General features: G+C 37.7%; 1 pseudogene; it reads left to right on the top strand.

The window, feature by feature from the left end:
• The window catches only part of LOC101830152, a 158244-nt pseudogene that overhangs the window by 6169 nt on the left and 128998 nt on the right, over positions 1 to 23077 (top strand).

Here is a 23077-nt window from a genome sequence, read left to right on the forward strand (position 1 = left end):
GTTGACTGGTCAGCTGCAGTTGCAGAAAGGTTGCTATGTCTGGAGGCCATCCTGGCACAGTTGTTACTCCCGGCATTCTACTATCAGTAAAGCACATCCAGAGTCCACCAGCCACTTCTGATTGGTTCCTTGCCAAATGGAGGGTTGCTTCCTCTTAATTAGGGCAGGGTTGGGCAAGGTTAGGGGCTCAACACAAGCTGGTGAGTCAGGGGCCTACATTTGTTGGGTCTTTTCTGAAGCCTGTCATGACTGCCAAAGCATGGGCTGGGTGAGAATCTGGGCCCGTCAGGAGGCAAACTTTCTGGTGTGTGGGTGTGTGTTCATAGGAGGTGACTCAGTAGGTGCTGAAGCATATCTCATTAAGTGGGTGTCCCATCCTTGAAGGTTATAGGTCTATTTAAATTGCTTATCTGTTCTTGATTTAATTTTGGCAAGTGATAGCTATCCAGGAAGTTGTCCATTTCCTTTAAATTTTCGAATTTTGTGGAGTACAGTTTTTCAAAGTATGACCTGATGATTCTCTGGATTTCCTCAGAGTCTGTTGTTATGTCCCCCTTTTCATTTCTGATTTTGTTAATTTGCATGTTCACTCTCTGCTGTTTGGTAAGTTTGGACAAAGGTTGGTCTATCTTGTTGATTTTCTCAAAGAACCAACTCTTCGTTGCATTGATTCTTTGTATTGTTTTCCTAGTTTCCACTTTATTGATTTCAGCCCTCAATTTGATTATTTCCTGTAGTGTACTCCACCTGGGGGGAGTTCGATTCTTTGTGTTCTAGAGCTTTTAGCTGTGCTGTTAATTCTCTAGTGTAACTATTCTCCAGTTTCTTCATGTGGGCACTTAGTGCTATGAACTTCCCCCGAAGCAGTTTTGGTCCAGTGAGGAAACACAATGACATTGTGAAGAGCAAAGGGTCAGAAACTGAATAGCTTGAGTTGCATTCTGTCTGCTCTGGCTTTGGGCAAGGCGTTTAAACTAGGGCTTCTAACTTCTACAATGAGGTGAAGGCATGGCTTTTGATGATCATTAAGCTTCTTAAAACCTTCCAATGCTAAATAAATGGCGGGTGCACAGTGAGTGCTCGGTTTCCGTTGGTTCTCATTAGTGCAGCTCAGTAACTCACCCTTAGTTCATGTGTGTCCACAGACACCATAAACAGATCAGAAACAAGTCTCCCTTGCTCAGTAAAGAATGACCTGTCGTTTGTTTCTAAATTCTGTTAGTTTCCCTTTTCATTTTAACTTTACAATCATTTTTCCAAATCTTCAACCGTGGTTCTTGGGCTCCTGCCTTCCTCCCTCCATTTGAAAGAACAGTAATCTATTTTTCTGTCGTCTGTATTCCCCACCGAGGAGACCTGATTGTGGAGCATTAAATTGGGTCAGTTGAGGGAAAGGAAAAGAGTATGGGGAAAGATAAAAGGCTTTTACTGAAATCTGAGATTAAATTCTCACCGGTTTGTGGGTTTTTGGAAGTGTCACCCAGCCCTTTGTTCTCTGCATTTTCTTCAGCGCTAGTGTGGTTAAGTGACATAAAGGTGAATTATTTAGGTGATGTTATTTCACTCCTCTTGGCATAGTCATCGTTATTTCTCTTCTTTCCAATGATGACAGACAAGCACCTCGGAGAATATTCAGAAGCCTTTGTAGTATAAGAGAACGGAAAACGAACTAATATCTCTTGCTAAAAAGAAATACTGACTGAATTGCAAGAGGAGAGTGAGGAGTTCACCTTTAGATGTTCTGATACTTGATTTATTAACCTGGAAACATAAATGCTATAATATATATCCGGAAATTTATTGTCTCAGTCTGGTACAGAAATGAAATTCCAAATGGAACTGGAAACAATGTGTTCTGCACTGACTCCATTCCACAGTGCAGTTGTGTCCTTTGGGTCCTAGCCATGCTTGTGTGCTCCCCTGAATTGAAGGCTATGCCGATGAAAGGGCAGTGGAAGAGGACAGTTGATTGTCTTGTCAGAGCAGTCTGGATCTGCCCAGGAGATTCTTTCCACTCCCACATGGGCCCCATCATACCTGCTTTCTAGTTCATCTCCTCAGCATTCTAGTCAAGAACTCTTTGCCCTTTCATGGAGTCAGCCTTGCCTTCTACCTTGTGGCAGACCATGTCTTTGTTACTACTGTACACGCCAAGTTAACCGACCCATATACTTCCTGGGTTGCCCCTGTCTCACATGTCACTGAAGGAGAACTTTAATTGCAGAGGCTACCACATGTGGGCTTGCACACAAGCTCTTTATCCCCTGAATCACCTCCCCAGCCGTAACTTTCAATGTTAAAAGAATTGTATACTGAAAATAAATGCTGAATTGATCTGCTATATCTCATTAGTCTGTAATTAACCCTTGTTTCTGTCAACCAAAAAAATCAAACATCATAACAAAACAAAACATCCTAAGTTTTGTTTGAATTCTTTATGTATTCTGGTTACTAATCCTCAGTTGTGCGTGTAGCTGTCAAATATCTTCTTCCCTTTTGTAAGCTTACACTTTATTCCATTAACTGTTACCTTTGCTGTATAGAAACTTTTTAATTTTACGAAGTCTCTTTTGTCAATTGTTGATTTTATTGTCTGTGCTACCCAAGTCCTATTTACAGAGTCTATTACTATGCTTTTATGCTGTAATATTCTTCCTACTTTCTTTTAGCAGTTACAGGTTTTACATGGCAGATATTAATCCGTATGGAGTTCATTTTTGTGCAAAGTTAGGGAAAAGGGTAGATTAAAATGAACATGCATAGGCATATAAACTATATAGTAATACTTATGCTTATTTTAAAAAAGAAAGTTTCATCAAAGTCTGACACTGAAGTTTAAAAGTATTTTGTCCTTTTTGCTTTTTTCCTTTTTATTGAGGTATAATTGATAGATAATAAATTAATAAAATAAGCTCAGTGATAAAGAACAAAAATTTTTCTATTTTACATTTTTGTTTCTGTTACTTTCTTGTAAGTTAACCTGAGTGTTGGGGATGTGTTTTATTTCCATTGGACTGATTTGTGCAAAGAGGTGAATGTATGTTGCTTTTCCCAGGACCTTGTACTTCCTGCAGCAGAGTAGAGCCTAAGAGGGGATATTTGGGGAAAGGAAGATTAAGGGAGGAAAAGGACCACAGATATTAATGGGGAGAAAGACAACAAACTACATTACATAGGTGCACGAAAATGTCATAATGTAAGCTATGTACAATGATTATGTACTAGAAATAAAATTTTTAGATTCTATATGTTCACTACAATATGGGTTTTCCATGATGACTGGCAATAACTATCATCTTTTAGTATACTTACTGTCTATTTAGTATCTTTTTCAGGGAAGGGTCTTTTACTATTCTTTGTTCAATTTTAGAAAGCAGGTTATTTGGTTTGTTGTTGCTGAGAAGTATAAGCTTTTTGTATATTATAGACATTAAACCCATATTAGATACATGAGTTACAAAAATTTTCTTCACTTTCATGTTGTCTTCTCAATTATTTATTTTGTTGTGTAGGAGCTTTTAATATTTGATGGAATCAATTTGCCTATTTTCTGTTCTTTGTTTTCTTATAAAATATATTGCCATATACAATGCTATGAAGGTTTTGCAGGCTTCTTTTTATAAGTTTTACAGTAATTGTAATTGAATTAAGACAATATAATGTCCAACTAAATTTGACTGAGGATTGTTTGACCCTATGCAGTAGGGCTGATTTTCTGGTTTTTACTTCTATAGCAGTTGTCTACATTTGTATTTATAACGCATCATATGGTTTTTGTTACTGTAGGTGATATAGACTATGTACTTTTATCTTCCAAGTCCGTGAACTAAAGCCCTTATCCCTAGTGTGAATGTTAGAGGCAGGACCTGTGGTTTTAATAGTAGGATGAGTATCAACGATGTCACACTAACCAGACATGGGTGGCTGTCCTGTAAAAAGAATGGTGTTGCTTTCCAAATGTTAACAATGAAGAAATCATGAAAATACATGGAGAGGTCATGACTGCTTGTATATCAGGAAAAGGGCTTTGAACAGGACATGAGTGGCTGGCACCTTGATCTTGGGTGTCACAAGCTCTAGAACTGTGACAAAGCCAATGTCGATCTATTGATGCAACCTATTTTGTGGTATTTTATTCTATCAGTTCAAGCAGTCTAGAACAATGTCTGGAAGACAGGAAAAGTAGGGCCTCTAACTTTGTTTATCTGTCTTAAAATTTCTTTGCAACTTAATGTCCTTTGAGATCCCAGAGGAATATTAGTTTGGTTCTCATACTTCAGGCCCAAACCATGTCACTGGTATGTTGTAGAATCTGTAACTTTCTGGGTAAGCTGAGCATATGAATAGTATTACGTCTTTCAATCTATGAACTTAGGATCCCATACCATTCACTAATGTCTACTTAAATTTATTTCAGTAATATTTCATAGCTTTCAGGGCATAAGCCTTTTACATTGTTGTTAATTCTTCTGCTTCTTTTCTTTTTGAAGTGATTACAATGGGGTTGTTTTCTGATTTCTTTTGAAAAGTTCTTTTTGTCAACTTTTGAAATACAATTGAGTTTTGTATGTTAATGCTCTATCTTAGGATGTTGCTGAATCACTTGTTAGTGATTATAGTGTATATGAAACTTTGAAGTACTTCTGTGCATGAGACCATGCTATTTGTGAACAGAGAGCATTTTTATTCTATCTCTTCTAGTGTGAATATGGATCATTCTTTTTTCTTGCTAAGAGTTTCATAAAGACCATTCAGCACAATGTTGATTTGAAATGTTAGTCATGGGCATCTTTGCATTTTTTTATAAACTAAGTATCTCAGGCCATTATCATTCTAACTTTATTTCCTCCTGTTTCTAAGTGCTTTCACTAGCAAAGATACAGCATTGCTACTTTTGAAGATGAAGGAAGAGCTCTTAAGGGAAGGAGAGATGTAGGTGGGAAGATTGCACCTGAGGTTTTCAAGAATGTGGCCAGGCCTTGGCCAAAATAAAAGTGGAAATCTAGTGAGACTGTGATGGACTTCTAATTCACAGCACTGTATGGTGATAACTTGTGGTGGTGACAAAGTCTGGTGTAAATTGTAGTGTAAGTAAAGAAAATGAGTGTATTTTTATTTGTCTCCATATTGATAGTTTTTTTACAAATGACCAGACTCGGATGACATAGAATCACAGTTCAGACTTCTTGACAGTTTTCAGAGTCCCATGTATTCCCACCCACCCCTCACACTTGGCCAAGGAGTGTTTAATCCTGTCAAGGAATACTTAATCTTGTGTCCTATAACTTTTTACTAAGAGGTGAATGAAACATGTACTCCCAATTACACATTAAAAGGAATGAGATTCTGTTAGTCATCTTTTCAATTCAAACTCAGGACTGTTTCCAACAAGAAATTCTTAGAAAAATATCAGATTAATTTGATTGGATATCAGTTTTGATGTAATTTAGAATCCCATTATCATTTCCTATTTGTAACATAACTGTGGATAAGTCACTGTGATTTTAATATCTGTGTTTCCTGCAAAATGAAAAACAAATGAATAACTAGATGATGAAAGGGTGAGTGAGATATGGCCAAGCCCCCTGACAAGTCCTGGGAAATGTTTATAAACAAATGCTATGACTGCATCTATTATACTAGAAATAGGATCTTCTGGTCTAAAGGCACATTGCTTTTAATAAACAAAATATTTAGCAAATAGCCATTACCAGGCAGTGGTCAGAGCTCTTGAATACACAGAACTGTTATAGTAGCAGACAGGCTCTGGTTATAGAGATTGCTGGCCTCAAGTATTATTTGCTCATTATCTCATTTGCTGAAAAGTTATTCTCCTTGCTACAATTTCACAGATGTTTCACAGATGTCTTTAAGGATATATTTCTATAGCATGCTATTAAGTTAACTTCTGTGCACTATGGCATTTTACCGTAGCATATTAATGACATTATAGAATTGTAAATAAATATGTTTGTGGCAGTCAAGATGAAGAGCAGAACTGTAAAAATGGTTATAAAAATCTAATTAACATTTTAACAATAAAATGCTTGTTGCCTTGATACTACAAGTCTCAGTTAGTAGATAAAATGAAGAATTCCCAAGTGATTTGAAGAGTGAGTGAAACTCTGTCATCAATATTTAATGGGATATGCCAGATTTTACCACCACTTGATAGGAAGCAAATAGGGGCGTAGAAATCACCTTGACAGTAAAATGTGCAAAATGCAATACAAACTGTTCTTCAGACAGTGTTGTAGGTGTTAGTGAGATGTCCAACTATTGTTTCCATATAACCTCCTGACAGCAGAGGAAAAATGACAGTGTGTTTATGTAGGAGTAGCCATGTATGCCTAATATAATCTGAAAATTACAAGAATGGCATAGAAATTCTGCAGGCAAGTATATTCACATTGCCTAATAGCAGAATTATTCCTTGATAAAGCCGCTAGTGCTCATGTTATTTAGCTTTAACAAAGCATCCAGTCCTGCTATGTAAAGTCATGGCATCCTTAGTGTTACTCTTAGTATTTAAATTTGGTATGCTATTTTGCATTTTAGTGACAGGGCTCTTTTGTGTTTAAATATGCTACAGCATACTTAAACACTGCATATTGGTGACCTGATCTTACACAAATTAGAATAGTTTTATTCCCAGACAGAATTTTCCATTATTATTATAAAAAGATACTTTAATCCCTGAAAAACATCACTCACATATACTCGTCTTTATTCCACATCTAGGACACAGGCAGAAAGCTGCAAGGAAATTACTCTTATTACATGGACTCTTTAAATAGAAGAAAGCAGCACTATAGATTTCCTTGTCCATTGAAAGGAGAGTTGTAACATGGGGCTTCAAATGATTTAAAGATATCATTATTTGTTGAAGTTAATTGAAAAAAGGAAACAGTTGTAGGCATGTAAATCTAAAAATTATAATAACTGAGAAAGTAGAGAAAAGTCTGGCACAATTTTTATTACTTAAAACAATTTGGCTATATTTAAATTGAAAAAAAGTCAGTATTTTAATCACTCAAGTATAAAACCAATGAAAATCCTCAAAATTCTGCTTTATGGCCAGTTAGCTCCAAAGGAGGAGAAGAAAATCAGAAATGTCAGTAGAAGAAGAGACTAGGAGGGGGAGCACTAAGAAGGATAAATAAGTACACTGAGATTTGTCTCAGAAGAGATGAGAGGTAGAAGTGTAAATGAGGAAAGGCAGAGATGACCATCTCCTGAAAATACTTTCTGGTTCCTGTACTTCTAAGATAAAAACAACATGTAGCAACAGAAAAAGAAAACAAAAAACAAAACAACTTAAAAAAGGAGATCCAGAAAAAGAAGTGGCCCTGTCTCTTTTCACAACGCCCTTTGTGTCTTATGTCATGACATCAGCCCTTGGTTCTTATGGTTTACAGCTGCACCTTCAGCCCTCTTCTGTGTTCTTTAAACCCTAACTCACTTTTTAATGTCTGAAATTCAAAGCTCCTAACCACAAAGAGTGGAAATACCCAAAGAAGAAACTGTAAAGAGAAACTGACAAACCCACAAACACAGGAGGAGTTTTAATATTCCCTTCTTTGAAACTTGAAACAAACAGTCAGAGGAACTAAAAAGTCTGAGATTTGAATAAGCCACAGGGAGCATATTTTAATAAATACAGATAGAAGCTTGCATCCAGCACATACAATGAACATTATTTAGGGTACACAGAAGTTGCTTTCAAAATTGTTCTTGCGCAGGGCTATAGTAGAAATGTCAAATTAAAATATTTGACAAATCAGAGAAATGGCAGTCTCCTCTTCTCCATTATGCATGATGATTGGTTTTTGACAGGGTGCTTATAAACAACTTTTTTTTAAATGGAAAATTAATTAGAAATCAGGAGGTATTGATAAGTCAATAATTTCTGTTTTATACAAAGTCTTAGGGGACATATTTAAGATAGACTTCAAAGAACAGCAATAGTTTATACATCCATATGATGACAATATGAGTATTTAAGATATAATTTAGTTATTAATTTAAGCTATGTGTGAACAACAATGAAAATCAGGAAATGAGAGAAGAAAATTAAGGAAGTCGGAAAAATAAAGTAGGAAAAAATTTCTAAAAATTGAAGTTAACTTAAAAAATAATGATGACATAGTCAAACATCTTCCCAATATAATTAAATGAGTAACTAATCAGGTTCAAGTAAACCTTTTTTCTGTAGAGTGAGATAGATGTAAGTTCAAATATAACATATTATTAGATGATTTTCAACAAGAACTTCCATCAAATTTTTAACTCAAAAAATGTAAAAATATTTAGGATTATAAAATATAGTGAATCAAGGTGAAATTGAAAACAAGGAAGAAATATTACAGTTGTTGAAACTCCTGGCCATCTATCCAACAATCCACATGATTTTTATAAAGGCTTGTTCTTTTCGTTTTATCATCAGTATTATGATTATTTAGCAATGTAATTATAGAAAAATCTTAGACAAACTTCTCATAGTATATACAATGGAAATCTACCAAGCAATATGACTGTGGAGAGCTGCGCCACACCATGCCTTAAAGATGGCGCCGGCTTCCGCATTCCACCATCCCGACGGTGAGTGCTCTTGGTAACAAACAACTCCTTATTTGGCGTGTTCCTATCCCGCCAGGGTCATGCCATGATCATCAGATTGCTTACTCGCACTGTTGCACCAATGGCTTATGCATACATGGCCGTTCAGGGTTGGCTGGCCTTGGCTATTTAGGGAGCAGGAGGGGTTTCTCCCGCCGCTGCCTTTTCGACTGTTCATCAAGGTCCTGAATAAACTGTGTGCAAGAAGGGTTCCTGAGTCGCGTCTTCCTTGCTGGTCAAGGTGGTCGTGACATATGACTATTGTCATCTCATTGGTTACCTTATAGAAAAGGCAGGTAAGACTGACTCTGTTGCTGAACCACGCACTTCAGACACAGGCATTTGGAGAATCAAGGAGCTGAGCTGGAACTGGCATGGAAGCCTCCTTACTGAGGAGTAGCTCTCACAGCAATGGAAGGAGCCATGGAAGCTGCCAAGGAAGAAAGGCAGTCAATAAGCCTTATCCAGCTATAATGCCTTTGAACTAGCAAACATGGCAAGGATGTCAAGATATTCCTAAAGATATAAAAGTGACACTTATCTTAGGGGTAACCAACAGCCATCTACTTGACTCAAGGCTCACTCAACAGGAGGGAATCCTTGTCTGGCACTTGAAACCTAATCTACTACCTGTGGCTGGTGAGGCCATGGACCCTAGAGGAGAACCTAACACTACCACTTTCCTAAACTAGTATAATTTTCAACTGCATTCTAAATGCACCCTATACCCAAAGATAAGTGTAGCTCCTACCTCCTCATCAAAGAAGTTTAACTTTTCCTTGTCCCCCCTTATTTCTTCAGGAGGAGACCACTATAGAAAGCCACAGTTAGTCAAATTCAGAGAAGTGACTGTGGGGTGCCTATCCCTAGTTGATAGATCTATAACAGATCCTACATATTGTAGTGATATATTATTTATGATTCATTAAAGTTTCCCTGAGGATTCATAAAGCAAAATTCACTCAAAAGCCATTGAAGCCAGGCACATATCTTTAATCCCACCAGCCAGAAGCTAAGGAGGTGATGGTATACACCTTTTATACCAGGACTCAGGGTTAAGAAGTAGATGGATCTCTCTGTGTTCAAGGCCACCTAGGGATACATGAGATTCAATCAGTCTAAAATAGTAATGGAATGTCTTTAATCCCAGAATTAGGGAAGTATATAACACAGAATCAAAGTCAGTATCAGGTATTCATTCTAAAACCACATTAAAGATAGGAAGGTTCATTATCAACCGTTCATTCTCCAGCCACCTCAAGGAAAAGAACACATTGAAGTCTCAGGATTCTCCAGCCACACTGCAGAGAGCCAGTAGGATCAGCCCATTCATCCTGAGGTGGTAGAAAGAACTAGTGGTCCACTACTTTGCTTTTCTGAAATTCAGCTTGAAGTTTGACCCACAATATCAGTCTCTGAATCTTTAGTTTTCATGTATACTGCCTGAGGCTCAGAGGGAGCAGGGAGATAGTAAGGGTCAGTGTGTCAGAACTGGATGCTTGCTGAGAGACAATGCCTTCTCAAAACAAAGGTAGGTGGGAGGCAAGGGAGGGGCGAATATGATTAAAATACATTATATGAAAGCTTCAGATAATAAAAATATTATATTAAAAAGCAACTAAATTCATTATGTTAATGTCATTTATGCACTGCAATTTAAAGAGAGAATTAGCAAAAATAGTAATCCCTTACAGGTAAGAAACAAGATAAAAAATTATTCACAATTAAGTTTTAGCATGAAGAATTGAATAATATATCAAGAACAATTGTGTCATGGTTAGATAGCTTTTATTTCTGGAATGTAAGAATGGTCAATATTTTAAAATTCCTAAAGGAACATCCAGTTAAAAATGTACACAAATATTTGTCTCTACTAGCTTTAAAAATCCTGTATGAAAATGCCACTGACAGGGAAATAAAAACACAGAACTATGTTGTCACAGATGACAAAAGAGAAACACCAAGGAAAACATCAGTGAAGTCTGAAAGTGAATGAATGCTCCCTGACTTCTATAAGACAGCAGGAAGGGAAACGTGTACGGATGTGAGAAGCAGACTAAGTCAAGGAGGTGATCTTTTGAAACCCCAAAACTGCTTTATACCCCCCTCCAAATTTATCCAGGAGATCTGAACTATTTTCCCTTCCTGGGGCCCTCCATGGGTGTCCTACTTTTACGTAGTTTCTCTAGAGTTGTGGATGATAGCCTGGTTATCCTTTGCTTTAAATCTAATATCCACTTATGAGTGAGAACGTACCACGTTTGTCTTGCTGGGTCTGACTTTCCTCACTCAGGATGATTTTTTCTAGTTTCATCCATTTGTCTGCCAGTTTCAAGACGCCATTGTTTTTACTGCTGAGTAGTACTCTATTGTGCAGATGCACCACATTTTCCTTATCCATTCCTTTTGGAACAAACATACTACAAGGACATTTGCTCAAGAGCGTTATTGCTGAGTCTTGAGGTGGATTCATTCTCAATTTTCAGAGAAACTGCCATACAGATTTCCAAAATGGCTAAAAAAGTTTGTATTCCCACCAGTAATGGAGAAGTGTTCCCCTTACTACACGTCCTCTCCAGCATAGGATGGGAACATGAGGGACCAAAAAGACTGAGGTGGGAGAGGGACAGAGGGGGGAAGCAATGAAAGAGACATCTTGATAGAGGGAGCCATTATGGAATTAGGGAGAAACCTGGTGCTAGGGAAATTCTCAGGAATCTAGAAGGATGACCTCAGTTAAGACCCCTAGCAATAGTGGAGAGGGTATCCCCATTAATGAGATTAGTGTCATCACAGGACCTACATCCAGTAACTGATGGAAGCAGATGCAATGACCCACAGCCAAGCACTGGGCTGAGTTGCTGGAGTTCAGTTGAAGAGAGGGAGGAGGTAATCATATTAACAAGGAATGGGGGATCAAGAACATGATGGGAAAAAACCACTGAGACAGCTAACAGGAGCTAGTGGGAACTCACTGACCGTGAACTGACATCTGAGGAACCTGCAAGAACCAACTGTATCCTCTGAATGTGGGTGAAGTTATGTGATTTGATCTGTTGGGGGAAGGCTGGCAGTGGCACCAGAACCCATCTCAGGTGTATACTGTCTTTTTGGAGTACATTACTTAGCTCAACCTTGATACAGGGGAGAGGAGCTTGGTCCTGCCTCAGTTTGGTATGCCAGACCTTGTTACCCTCTCTGAGGAGTGGATGGGATTGGAAAGATGGTGGGAGGACAGGAGAAGGAGCAGGGGGGAACTGGGGTTAGTATATAAAATGAAAAATATTTTTAATAAGCAAAGAAAAGTTCTAAAACTGGGATTGCTAAATATTGGTGAAACCAGAAAATTGTCTCAAGGATTATTCCAGAAGGAAAAACACATATCACCTCCCCTGCTCAGAGGGTAGCACAGGGAAGGGGGTCTTCTCTTCGGAGCTGCTTTTCAGTTACAGAAACCAATCATGCTTACCTGAAAGTTAGGGCTAGTCAAACATGGCCTCCAAGTGAGACACTCTTAGTCAGTTCTCACTTCCCTTTTTGCTTAGGAAATACTGTCTGTCAGGATTACCTCCTCTGACTGGAAGATGGAAAGAATTATTGACTTAGACAAGGACAACTGTGTGATTCTCTTGTGCATGTATGTCTTCATGTGTGTATGTGTGTTGCACATACATGTGTGCACATGCATGTGTATTTTGTGCTTTCCATTGGCAACACACTAAATATTCTGTTATTTAACAATAGACTAAGGGAAAAAGTGAGAAGCATAGTCAGCAAATGAAGAATTTATTTTGTGACAAAATATGTTAAGTAATTAAAATGATTCTTTAAAAGATTGAAGGGCAATATTCTCTAATTCTTGAAATAGGCAAATAGACCTGTAACAAATGCAAGTTTATCAAAATGGGGTTGTTATTGCTTTATAAAGAATGATTGACATGATTTTCTGGGGAGGAAAAGCTGAATGCTTATTGATCTTAGTATCTTTATGATGACTGTTTGAAAATATAACAGATGGTGTTATATTCTTTTTTAATACAAACCCATTTTTTATTTAAGTTAGAAACAAGCTTGTTTCACATGTCAATCCCAGCTCCCTCTCCCTCCCCAACTCCCCCGCCCTCCCTACCAAGCCCCCCAGATCCCCACACATCTCTACTCTGATCCCAAGGGAGAGTGAGGCCCTCCATGGAGTCTGTCATTTCATCCAGGGCAGGGACTAGGCCCTTCCGCAAGAGTCGAGGCTGAGAGAGCATCCCATATTGTGGCATGGGCACTCAAAGTCTATTTGTACACTGGGGATAAGTACTACCCTAGGCCCCATAGATTACCTAGGCCTCCTAACTGACACCAACATTTAGGGGGTCTGAGTCAGTTCCATGATTTCCACACAGCCATCAATCTGGGGACCAAGAGCTCTCCCTTGTTCAGGTCATCTGTTTCTGTGGGTTAAGCCAACCCAGTCTTAACTCCTTTGCTCATCATTTCTCCCTTTCTGTCACTGGATTTCAGGAATGCATTTTAGTGTTTAGCTGTGGGTTTCTGCCTCTGCTTCCGTTAGTCTCTGGATGAAGGTTCTTTTGCTCAGACTCTCTGACAGTGGGATTGTCAATCTTAGTGTCTGTGCTACTTAAGACCAATATCCCTCATGAACATTGATGCAAAAATACTCAATAAAATACTTACTGGCATATCAGATCCAAGTACACAGCAGAAAAATCATTCATTCACCATGATCAAGTGGACTTCATTCCAGGGATGCATGGATGGTTCAACATATGAAAATCCATCAATGAAATCCAGCATATAAACAAGCTGAGAAACAAAAATCACATGATCATCTTACTAGATGCTGAAAAAGCCTGCCACAAAATACAACACCCCTTCATGATAAAGGTCTTGGAGAGATCCGGGATCACAGGAACTTACCTTAATATAATAAAAGCTATATACAGCAAACCAACAGCCAACATCAAAATAAATGGACAGAAACTCAACACGATTCCTCTAAAATCAGGAACAAGATAAGACTGTCCACTCTCTCCTTACCTCTTCGATATTGTACTTGAAGTTCTAGCTTGAGCAATATAACAACAAAAGGAGATCAAGGGGATACAAATTGGAAAGGAAGAGGTCAAACTTTCACTATTTGCAGATGATATGATAGTTTACATAAGTGACCCCCCCAAAAAAACTCTACCAGGGAACTCTTACAGCTGATAAATACCTTCAGCAATGTGGCAGAATACAAGATCAGCTCAAGAAAATCAATAGCCCTACTATATATTGATGATAGAAGGGCTGAGAAAAAAATCAGAGAAACATTGCCCTTTACAATAGCCACAAACAAAATAAAATACATTGGGGTAATGCTAACCAAACAAGTGAAAGATCTGTATCACAAGAACTTTGAGTCTTTTTTTTTTTTTTTGGTTTTTACGAGACAGGGTTTCTCTGTATTGTTTCGGAGGCTATCGGTCCAGCCTGGCCTCTAACGCGCAAAGATCCGCCTGCCTCTGCCTCCCGAGTGCTGGGATTAAAGGCGTGCGCCACCACCGCCCGGCTAGAACTATGAGTCTTTAAAGAGAGAAATTAAATAAATCACCAGGAAATGGAAAGATATCCCATGCTCTTGGATGGGTAGGATCAACACAGTAAAAATAAAAATAGCAATCTTACTGAAAGTAATATGCAGATTTAACACAATCCCCATCAAAATCTCAGCACAATTCTTCGCAGACCTTGATAGAACAATTGCCAACTTTACATGGAAAAACAAGAGATCCAGGATAGCCAAACAACCCTGTTCAACAAGGCAATATTTGGAGGAATGACCCTGCCTGACTTAAAGTTGTATTACAGAGCTATATTCCTGAAAATAGCTTGGTATTGGCACAAGAACAGACAGATAGACCAATGGAATCGAATTGAACACCCCAACATTAACCCATACACATATGAACACTTGATCTTTGACAAAGAAGCTAACATTATGCAATGGAAATAAGAAAACATCTTCAACAAATGGTGCTTGTATAATTGGAAGACTTCAGATAGAGCCATGTTTATTGCCATGCACAATATTTAAATCCAAATGGATCAAAGACCTCAACATAAATCCAGCCACACTGAAACTCTTAGAAGAGAAAGTCTGAGGTGCCCTTGAAAGAATTGATACAGGAGACCGCTTCCTGAATATATTCTTGGAAACTCAATATTACCCACAATACATTATCACTTTGCTTTTCTTTTTAAAAAATTCTTCCTTCCTTCCTTCCTTTTCTCCTTCATTCCTTTCTTCTCCCCCCCTCTCTTTCTCTCATGTGCATTGTTGTTTTGCCTAATATGTGAGGGTATTAGATTTCCCAGAAGTGGAGTTATGGACAGTTGTGAGATGCACTGTAGGTGCTGGATATTGAACATGGGTCCTCAGAAAGGGTAGCCAGTGCTCTTAACATTTAAGCCATCTCTTCAGCACTCACCTTGTTTCTCTTAAAAGCAAGGCATAAGGGCAACAAATTGCAAACTTTCATGTAGTCACATTCTTTACAGAACAGCAAATAAGAAATTCAGAATTATTTATTCCTGTGTAACTGTTTGAATCAAAAGAATTGTGCTTTTTTAAAAACACAGTAATACCTCTTTATTATTTGATGCCTGTTAACCTTTATAGGCCCATGACCTTGCTGCAGTCTTCTCTTCTTTCCAGCAATATTTTAATGTGTAGGCATCTAGCTATGTCCTGGACTCTCAATATCCCTTAGATTGTGCTTGGTTACTCTGCCTGTTACTCATTCTTGCAAATGAGATGCTATGTCTTCCAAGGATAAACTGTCTCCTCAATTCAAGACCAGATTCATTGTTGCTCTTATGTATTCTCATCGTGCTTCTGAGGTATCTGCAATAGCATCACTGAAATTCATTGTGGTTGCCAGGTTACCTATTGAAAAATTTCCATATCCCTTGTTTATTCGGCATTTAGAAGGATTTCTGGCACACGGATATTAGCTGTGGAAAGGACTGAATGAGACATCTGCAGAATAGTATCTTTTCTGTTCACTGTCACACTGCATAGTTGATAATACGATAATGACTATAAAAGCTCATTCTTTCATGTGTGTCTTGTCAAAATGTGTGCCTGGCTTCAGCGAATTACTGATATTGATTATAATGTTTACAGTCAAATTATCGACATCATTTTATAGAACTCAAATTTTGCATAATATTTGCAGCTACATTAAAATTAGAACCCATACAAAATTCATAAAATTAATGACAAGATTTATGAAAATAAGAAAACTGAAGAATAGGGGAAAACTGATGCATGCAAGTGTTGATTAGCAGATTGCTCTGACTTGAAATGACCCACCTGGAAGGACTAGGGAGACTCATGGAACTCAGGAATCACACAAACTTCCCATGGGAATGTAGAAACTTGTAAAATTCATTAAGCTCAGCTTTTAGAAGCATTAAAGACTTACTCAAGTCAGAGATTGGCCATCTGATCTGAAGATAGGGCATCCCTGGACCTGTTCAGCTGCTAGTGAGTTGAGCAGAGACCTCTGAGGATGCAACCTTCATGAGCCAACACCAGTGTTGTAGCAGGATTTTTGGTCATCCCTGGTCTTGTAAGTAACCCCTCAGCCATACTCATGCTTATTAACTCCTATAAAAACTCATTGGTTCATCACTGAATTTTTTACAGTCATTACTTTGGTTTGTTGTGGGTTCCATTTATAGGGTCAAAAGTCTGCCATGCAACACTAATGACACACACATAATAAGTTATGAACAGAGTATTTGATTGCAGACCTTCTGGCTCTTGGCTAAATATTTGCAATAGTGTTAACTCTACAGAATCTATAATGAACTGGGAAGTAAGTTTCAGTGAGGGACTATCTAAATTAAGTTGGTATGTGGGCATGTCTGGGGAGGATTATTTTGATTATATTAATTGAGTTGGAGAGATACTGGTAACGGGACTCTGGACTGCTTAAGAACTGTGTCAAGAAGGTAAGCAACAGCATGCATGCATTCATTGTGCTTTTCTTTCGACTGTTGTCATGTGACCAGCTGCTTAATTTGACCATGTACACAACGTGACTGTGCTACCACCATCACTTTTCTGATGTTGTGGCCTATAATATAGAGACAGACAAAATGCTTTTCTTTTAAGTTGCTTTTATCAGGAATTTGATCATTGTAACATGCATCATATAAGCATCTCCATGGTACTTTCACTTAATCTCTCTTATTTACAGTGATTAGAAGTTAGTCTTTCAGGGACAGATGTTAAGCACTTAAGTGCACTGGCTTCTCTTTAAGAGAACCTGGGCTCAATTCCTAGCACCCACACAGAACTTACAACAACCTGTACCTCCAGTTCTAGAAAAATCTGAACTTCTGATGTCTGTGAGTACTGGGTACACGCACAGACACACACACACACACACACATATATATATATATATATCTGTCTATATATATAGACAAAACACCAATACATAAAACTAAAAATAATTATGAACATGATGTTAAAAAGTCAGTCTCTTTCCTTTACATATTCCTTAGTAATGCAGAGGAAAATATATCAGAGGAAGCCCCTGTGTCACCCTAGAGAGTAAGAAGAAAGAAAGGGAAACTAGTGTCATTTTCATATATTCATTTAAAAGATGATGCAAGAAAGAGGGCAAATATAAGAACAGAAAAGGTAGATAATTCTTTTAGCTATCAAGGGATGTAGTTATTCAGTTTTTTAAGAGTTAAACTATAAACACAAACTGTTTTTAATTAAAACTTTCCTCACTTGTCCCCACACTCAGTTTTCTGAAGTGTCTTTACATATGGAATGAAGCTCAGCTGTTAGCTGGTTGCTCTGAGATTTTACAATAGTGATAAGTTGAATCCCAGAAATCACATATGAAACTGTTCTTACTAGACATGTTTTCAAAGTGTGGCTTTATTTTTGGTTTTAAAAATTATACAAAGCTCACAGCTTAGAACACATTCAAACCTTTGTTGTGTTTGTGGTCACTCAAAGAGTAATCAACATTTTGCATCATTTCTATATTTTTTCTCTTTTTCATAATTGATGCTGTTACCTAGGACCCAGTTTCATCCCACAATGTAAAGCCAAATGCTCATGGCCACTGCCTCAATCAACATCAATGAAATGCTTTAGCCTATTAGAAATTTGACCTGGTCATTTCTCTGGGATCTTAAATCCTCAAGATATAACTTTAACATCTCTTAGCACACAGCCCAGTCTTAGTAACCCAGACACCTATTATCTTAAAACATTTTCACATTTCTGAACAGATCTTCAGGTGGCTTTTACTGTGGGCTTGGAGAATTTTTATTTATGTAAGAGAAACTATATTACAAGAAATGAGCATAGAGTCAGTAAGGATTATGTGTATGCATACACAGTGAAACAAGTGGTGTGGAGATTTTTCCTCCGTTTATTAAAGATGCAAACTGCTGATTACAAAATGATGCTATGTGTAATGGACCATCAGATTGCCTAATAACTAAAGTGGTGGTGCAATTTCATATTTTACAGATTTTATTTTTGACTATTGACAAATCATTATCATTTAAGACTAAGATAGATGTATGAAATTATTCACATTATTCTATGATCTTTGGCTTGGAAAATGTATCTTTAATTGTCTTTTATTAAAAATAATGTCTTTATTTGTTGTTTGGAACAATGATTAGGTAAAGAAGCTAGTCCATGTTACTGGTAAATCAATTCCTCATAGCTCTTTCTACCATATTCCTTCTCATATTCATCTAGTAATTGCAATTCAATTAGTCAGCACTAAAAAGTAATTTCACCAATTTTACAAGAGGTGTATGCCAATCTTGAGGGTCATTTACAAGAAAATTTTCCCCAGCACTAAGATTTTTATGTGTTTGTGTGTGTGTATTAGATTAGTCAGTAGTCTCCAGTGCACTGGTTCCCACCTGCAGGTTGTGACCTTTTAGGGTCAGATATCCTGCATATCAGATATCCTGCACATCAGATATTTACATTTCTATTCATAACAGTTACAGTTGTGAAGTAGAAACAAATAATTTTATTCTTGCAGTAACCATAATATGAAAAACTGTATTAAAGAGTTGAAGCAGTAGGAAGGTTGAGAACCACACTGCTCTAGAGGAAATGAACTTTAAGAATCTCTATTTCTCTCTCTCTCCCTCACCCTTAAGCAGATTTATTAAATTGGCTTGGAGCCAGTTCAACAATGGTTATCTACTAACTTAAAGGTTCAAGAATTCAGCAGGTGTTTAGTCCTTGATGCTGATGTTTCATCTTATCCTAAGTATACACCATAATCCCAAAGAAGCAGACTCTAATGCCAGTGAAGAAATGTACTTACTAGGAAAAGCAAGCACCATGTGCTTTTCATAGGCTGTCAACAGAAGGTGCGATCCAAATTAAAGGTGGATCTTATCACCTCAAAGACGCAAAGGTCTTTTCACTTCAAATTATTTAATTAAAAATATCCTTACAGGTTTTCCCTGCCATCTGAATATTGGTTTACTCTAGGTGTAATAAAGTTGATAACCAAGATAGACTTCACAAGTCCAACAATAGATGTTACAGAGTGTGTTCCTGTGTGCATGCATGTATGCATATGTTCAGGTACCTCAGAGGACAGAAGAAGGCACTGGAGACCTCGGAGCAGAGTTCCAGGCAGCTGTGAGCTATCTAACATGGCTATAGGGAACTTATTTAATCTCATCTGCAAGAACAGCAAGTACTTTTAACTCCTGAATTAAGTCTCCACCTTTCCAACACCTATTTTTAACATGTTATACATGACTATATCATGGCTCTAGATTCTATGGTTGCTGGATATATCCGAGAATCTGAGTTGTATCTGCATGCCTGAACTACTGAATTAGAAATGTAGAGTAAGATCAATAAATTAATATTTATTAGTAAGATATACAAATTGAAAAGAACTATTCAGATAATATATATTGGGACTCAGAGTGATTTTTTTGGTCAGCATTATTCCGATAGGGTTTCAATATGTAACCTTGTTTGCTGGTTAGCTTAGTCAGTGGTTGCTTGATGCTGAGGCATTTAAAATATCCCCCCCATAGGAATTTAGCTTTGCAGAAAGTATGAAGGTAGAGGGTCATGTGAATAGGATCATTTGGTAGCACAATTTGTATCAGTTCCTTCAATATTAACTCTTGAGTGATACTTACACAATCCCCTCTTCAAGAAGGAGAAACAAATTCTCTCTCAGGAATTTTTGTTAATGTAATTGGGCCTTCTCCCCGTGTTTGAAAACAACAACAATAAAAATCCACACTGTTTTGATCTATTCCATACCCCGAGGACTCGTTAAGATATATCATTTATTTATAATTACAAAATATTTAAATTCACAAGGGGTATTATCTTGTGGCATAATACTGCAATATAGGGCAGTTAGTCATAGAATTAGTTACAAACAAATTTATAAAATAAGCTAAATAAATGTGATGGGGGAAGTCCTTCTGTGTATATGTAAATAAAATACTGCTGGCCAATAGGGAAGCAAGATAGCTGTGACTATTATTCTAGGAGGATTCTGGGAAATGTAGTGAAGTGAGTAATAGCCCTATGATCCTTGGAGGGGAGAACTCAAGTGTGGCATTTGAAAAGCTAAGTCCTTTCAAAAATATATAATGGTGATTATAGGTTAATGATTAAGTCAGAGCTAGCCGATCAGAAACCATAGCAAACGGCCAACAGCTTCATAATTAATGTAGTGTCTTGTGTGTTATTTGGGGGCTAAAGCAGCAACAGGACCCAGGCGGGATCCTGCAACAATATGGCAACAACAATGTGGGTATTAACAACTTCCACTAAAAAGTTGGAGAAAGCTTAAAAAGGGATTTTACAATCAAAAGAACAGAGGCAAACAGATTCTTGGTAGCAGCATTTTTTTTTCAGGAGAACTCTGCTTTGCTAGAGACAAGCAGAGGCTCACAAGGCTCCTTCAAGGGAGTTTCCTGACTCAGGAGAAATGGAAAAACCACAGAGCTCTTTTAAGAGACCCTGTTAACAATTGAATGGTGTGTATGAGCAGCTGTCAATGGCAGTGACCACATCTCCAAGCAGGCAGCATGCTGCTTGATGATAGCATAGACTAACTAAGGTGGTGAGCACAGCTCCTAATTCTGGCACCAAACTTATGCCCACCATGTTGGGAAACCAGCGGCCGTTCCCACTTTAGCTTTAGTAATGATGTTTAACAGATAACAGACATGTGGCCAGAAAATCATAAAGATTTACAGTAAAGTCAGATTCAGTGAAGCCTCTAAAGGTTCACAATGTGTTTAAAAATATACATAGGTTTGGGAGATTAAAAGAAACAAGATAAAGTGGCTATATATATATATATATATATATATATATATATATATATATATATATAGAGAGAGAGAGAGAGAGAGAGAGAGAGAGAGTGGCTGGGCAGTGGTGGCACACATGCCTTTAATCCCAGAACTCCATAGGCAGAGGCAGACAGATTTCCACAGAGAAACCCTGTCTCAGAGAAAAGATGGAAAATGCACAGAGAATCTGGATACTGGATGCTATTGTGTTTTTCAGTTGTTCAATTGCTAAGGAAGGAACAACTGCTTATTATAAATGCTACTGAATTAATCCAACTTATATCTTTTGAAAATGCCTTGACTTCTAAATTTAAATATAAGGACAGGTTACTTGGGAAAAAAGTTTTTGTTTCTGTTTGTACGGAAAATGAAAGGCTGTGGATTTCTTCCAGGCTTCTATGGTTTGATGAAGCAACATCTTCTGAACCAATGTCCCAGGCAATGCAGCATCTGAAACAGCTGAGATGATGCAGCCTTGCAGACTACAAAAACAAGGACTTGGCCAGGTTTCTGTGTGTTGTCATGATCCCCATGGTATGGATAGTGACCTGATCCAGCAGGAAGCAGTTTGGAATGAACAATGCCCAAATTCCCAAATATTGCTTACAAAATTTTGTTTTCATTTGAATTTGGTTGCTTAAAAATGGTAATGATCACAGCCAATCTCTTTCTAAAGGGAAAAAAGCAAATATGATATACTAATGAATACTTTGTATTGGTATGAATTTTCATTTATTAATACAAATTTAAGGTCAATTTTATGATATGTATATTTCTCCTCTTGTTGAAGTATTGTGTTTATACTGATCTTTTAAAAGGTAATGCATAATTAAATGCAGGTTGTATATAGTCACTTATAATAGTCAGAATTTGTAGTTAGGTTAGTAAGTTTTTTTAGGTATACAGAGATTTATTTGAGATAGATAGATAGATAGTTTTCAAACCTTTCAAAGACCTTCAGAAAATGGCATTTAAATGATTTAGGGTTTTTCTTGACAATGAGAAATGTCTACTCCTGACAGCACCAATTATGTCTGAGAGGAAGATGGGCATTGGAGAAATTCATTATAGAGTTTGCTTTCAACATGGCAAGATTTGTCATTTGGACAAGAAACTGCTCTTGCCTGGACTGTTTGACTATTGCTACATAAACTGGACATGCAGGACTCATAGGAAAGTGACTGCTTAACTTGATGGACAGTCCTACAGGGGTCGTGCTTCATGGAAGAGTCTGCCAGACATTCTGCAGCACACAGAAAAATGATTGACAACCTGCCAATACAGAAGGATAGTTTAAAATTTCCCGCTTTGCTGAGAAGTCTGCCAGACACACTGTGGCCTATAGTCTGAAGATGGATGCCCCACCCAATCCCCACTTCTCTCCCCAGGGTGGGTTAGGCCCTGTTCACAACTCTTATATGATCTTTTCCTTTTAATCCTCCTTTCTTGGTTTTGCTTACTGTCTCAGTCCATTTTATATTGTTATAAAAATTTTATCAGAGCAGAAAGTGGAAAGACAAACAAGTGCATACAGACAAAAGAGAAGGTGAGAACTACAGCTGCTGACCAGGTTTATAGAAACCATCCTCATGGAGAATCTGCCTCAGTCTCTATGTTTCAGGATGGCTTGACTCAGGTAAAGAAGAAATATAAGAACAGTTACACAGACATACTTATTGAAAGCCAGGAACTGGTGGGTCATGAGCCGAGAGATTCAGCACATTTATTATATAGTGCAGAGTGAGAAGGTGGGGTTATTTTATATAGTCATATGAGAAGGCATGGCTCATCTATATATGTATACCTCAAGGAGGCTGAGGTAAGTACGAGGTCTCTGTAGGGGAGCATTTTAGGTTACAGTAGTCCTAGAGGAGGAAACTGTGATTGGACAGCAGGAAGAGTTTGCACTCACATGATTCTGAGGCATTGGATCCTTAATATGTCTGTGCTCAAGTAAAAAATACAGTCACTCAGTAGCTCATCTCCCCAACTCCATCAGTTTGCAACACTGTTAACTTGGAGTTCAAATTTACAGAGTCTTGGAAAGAACAAACCA

Source organism: Mesocricetus auratus, unplaced genomic scaffold, assembly GCF_017639785.1.
Source record: "Mesocricetus auratus isolate SY011 unplaced genomic scaffold, BCM_Maur_2.0 Super-Scaffold_100029, whole genome shotgun sequence".
NCBI classification, from domain to species: Eukaryota; Metazoa; Chordata; class Mammalia; order Rodentia; family Cricetidae; genus Mesocricetus; species Mesocricetus auratus.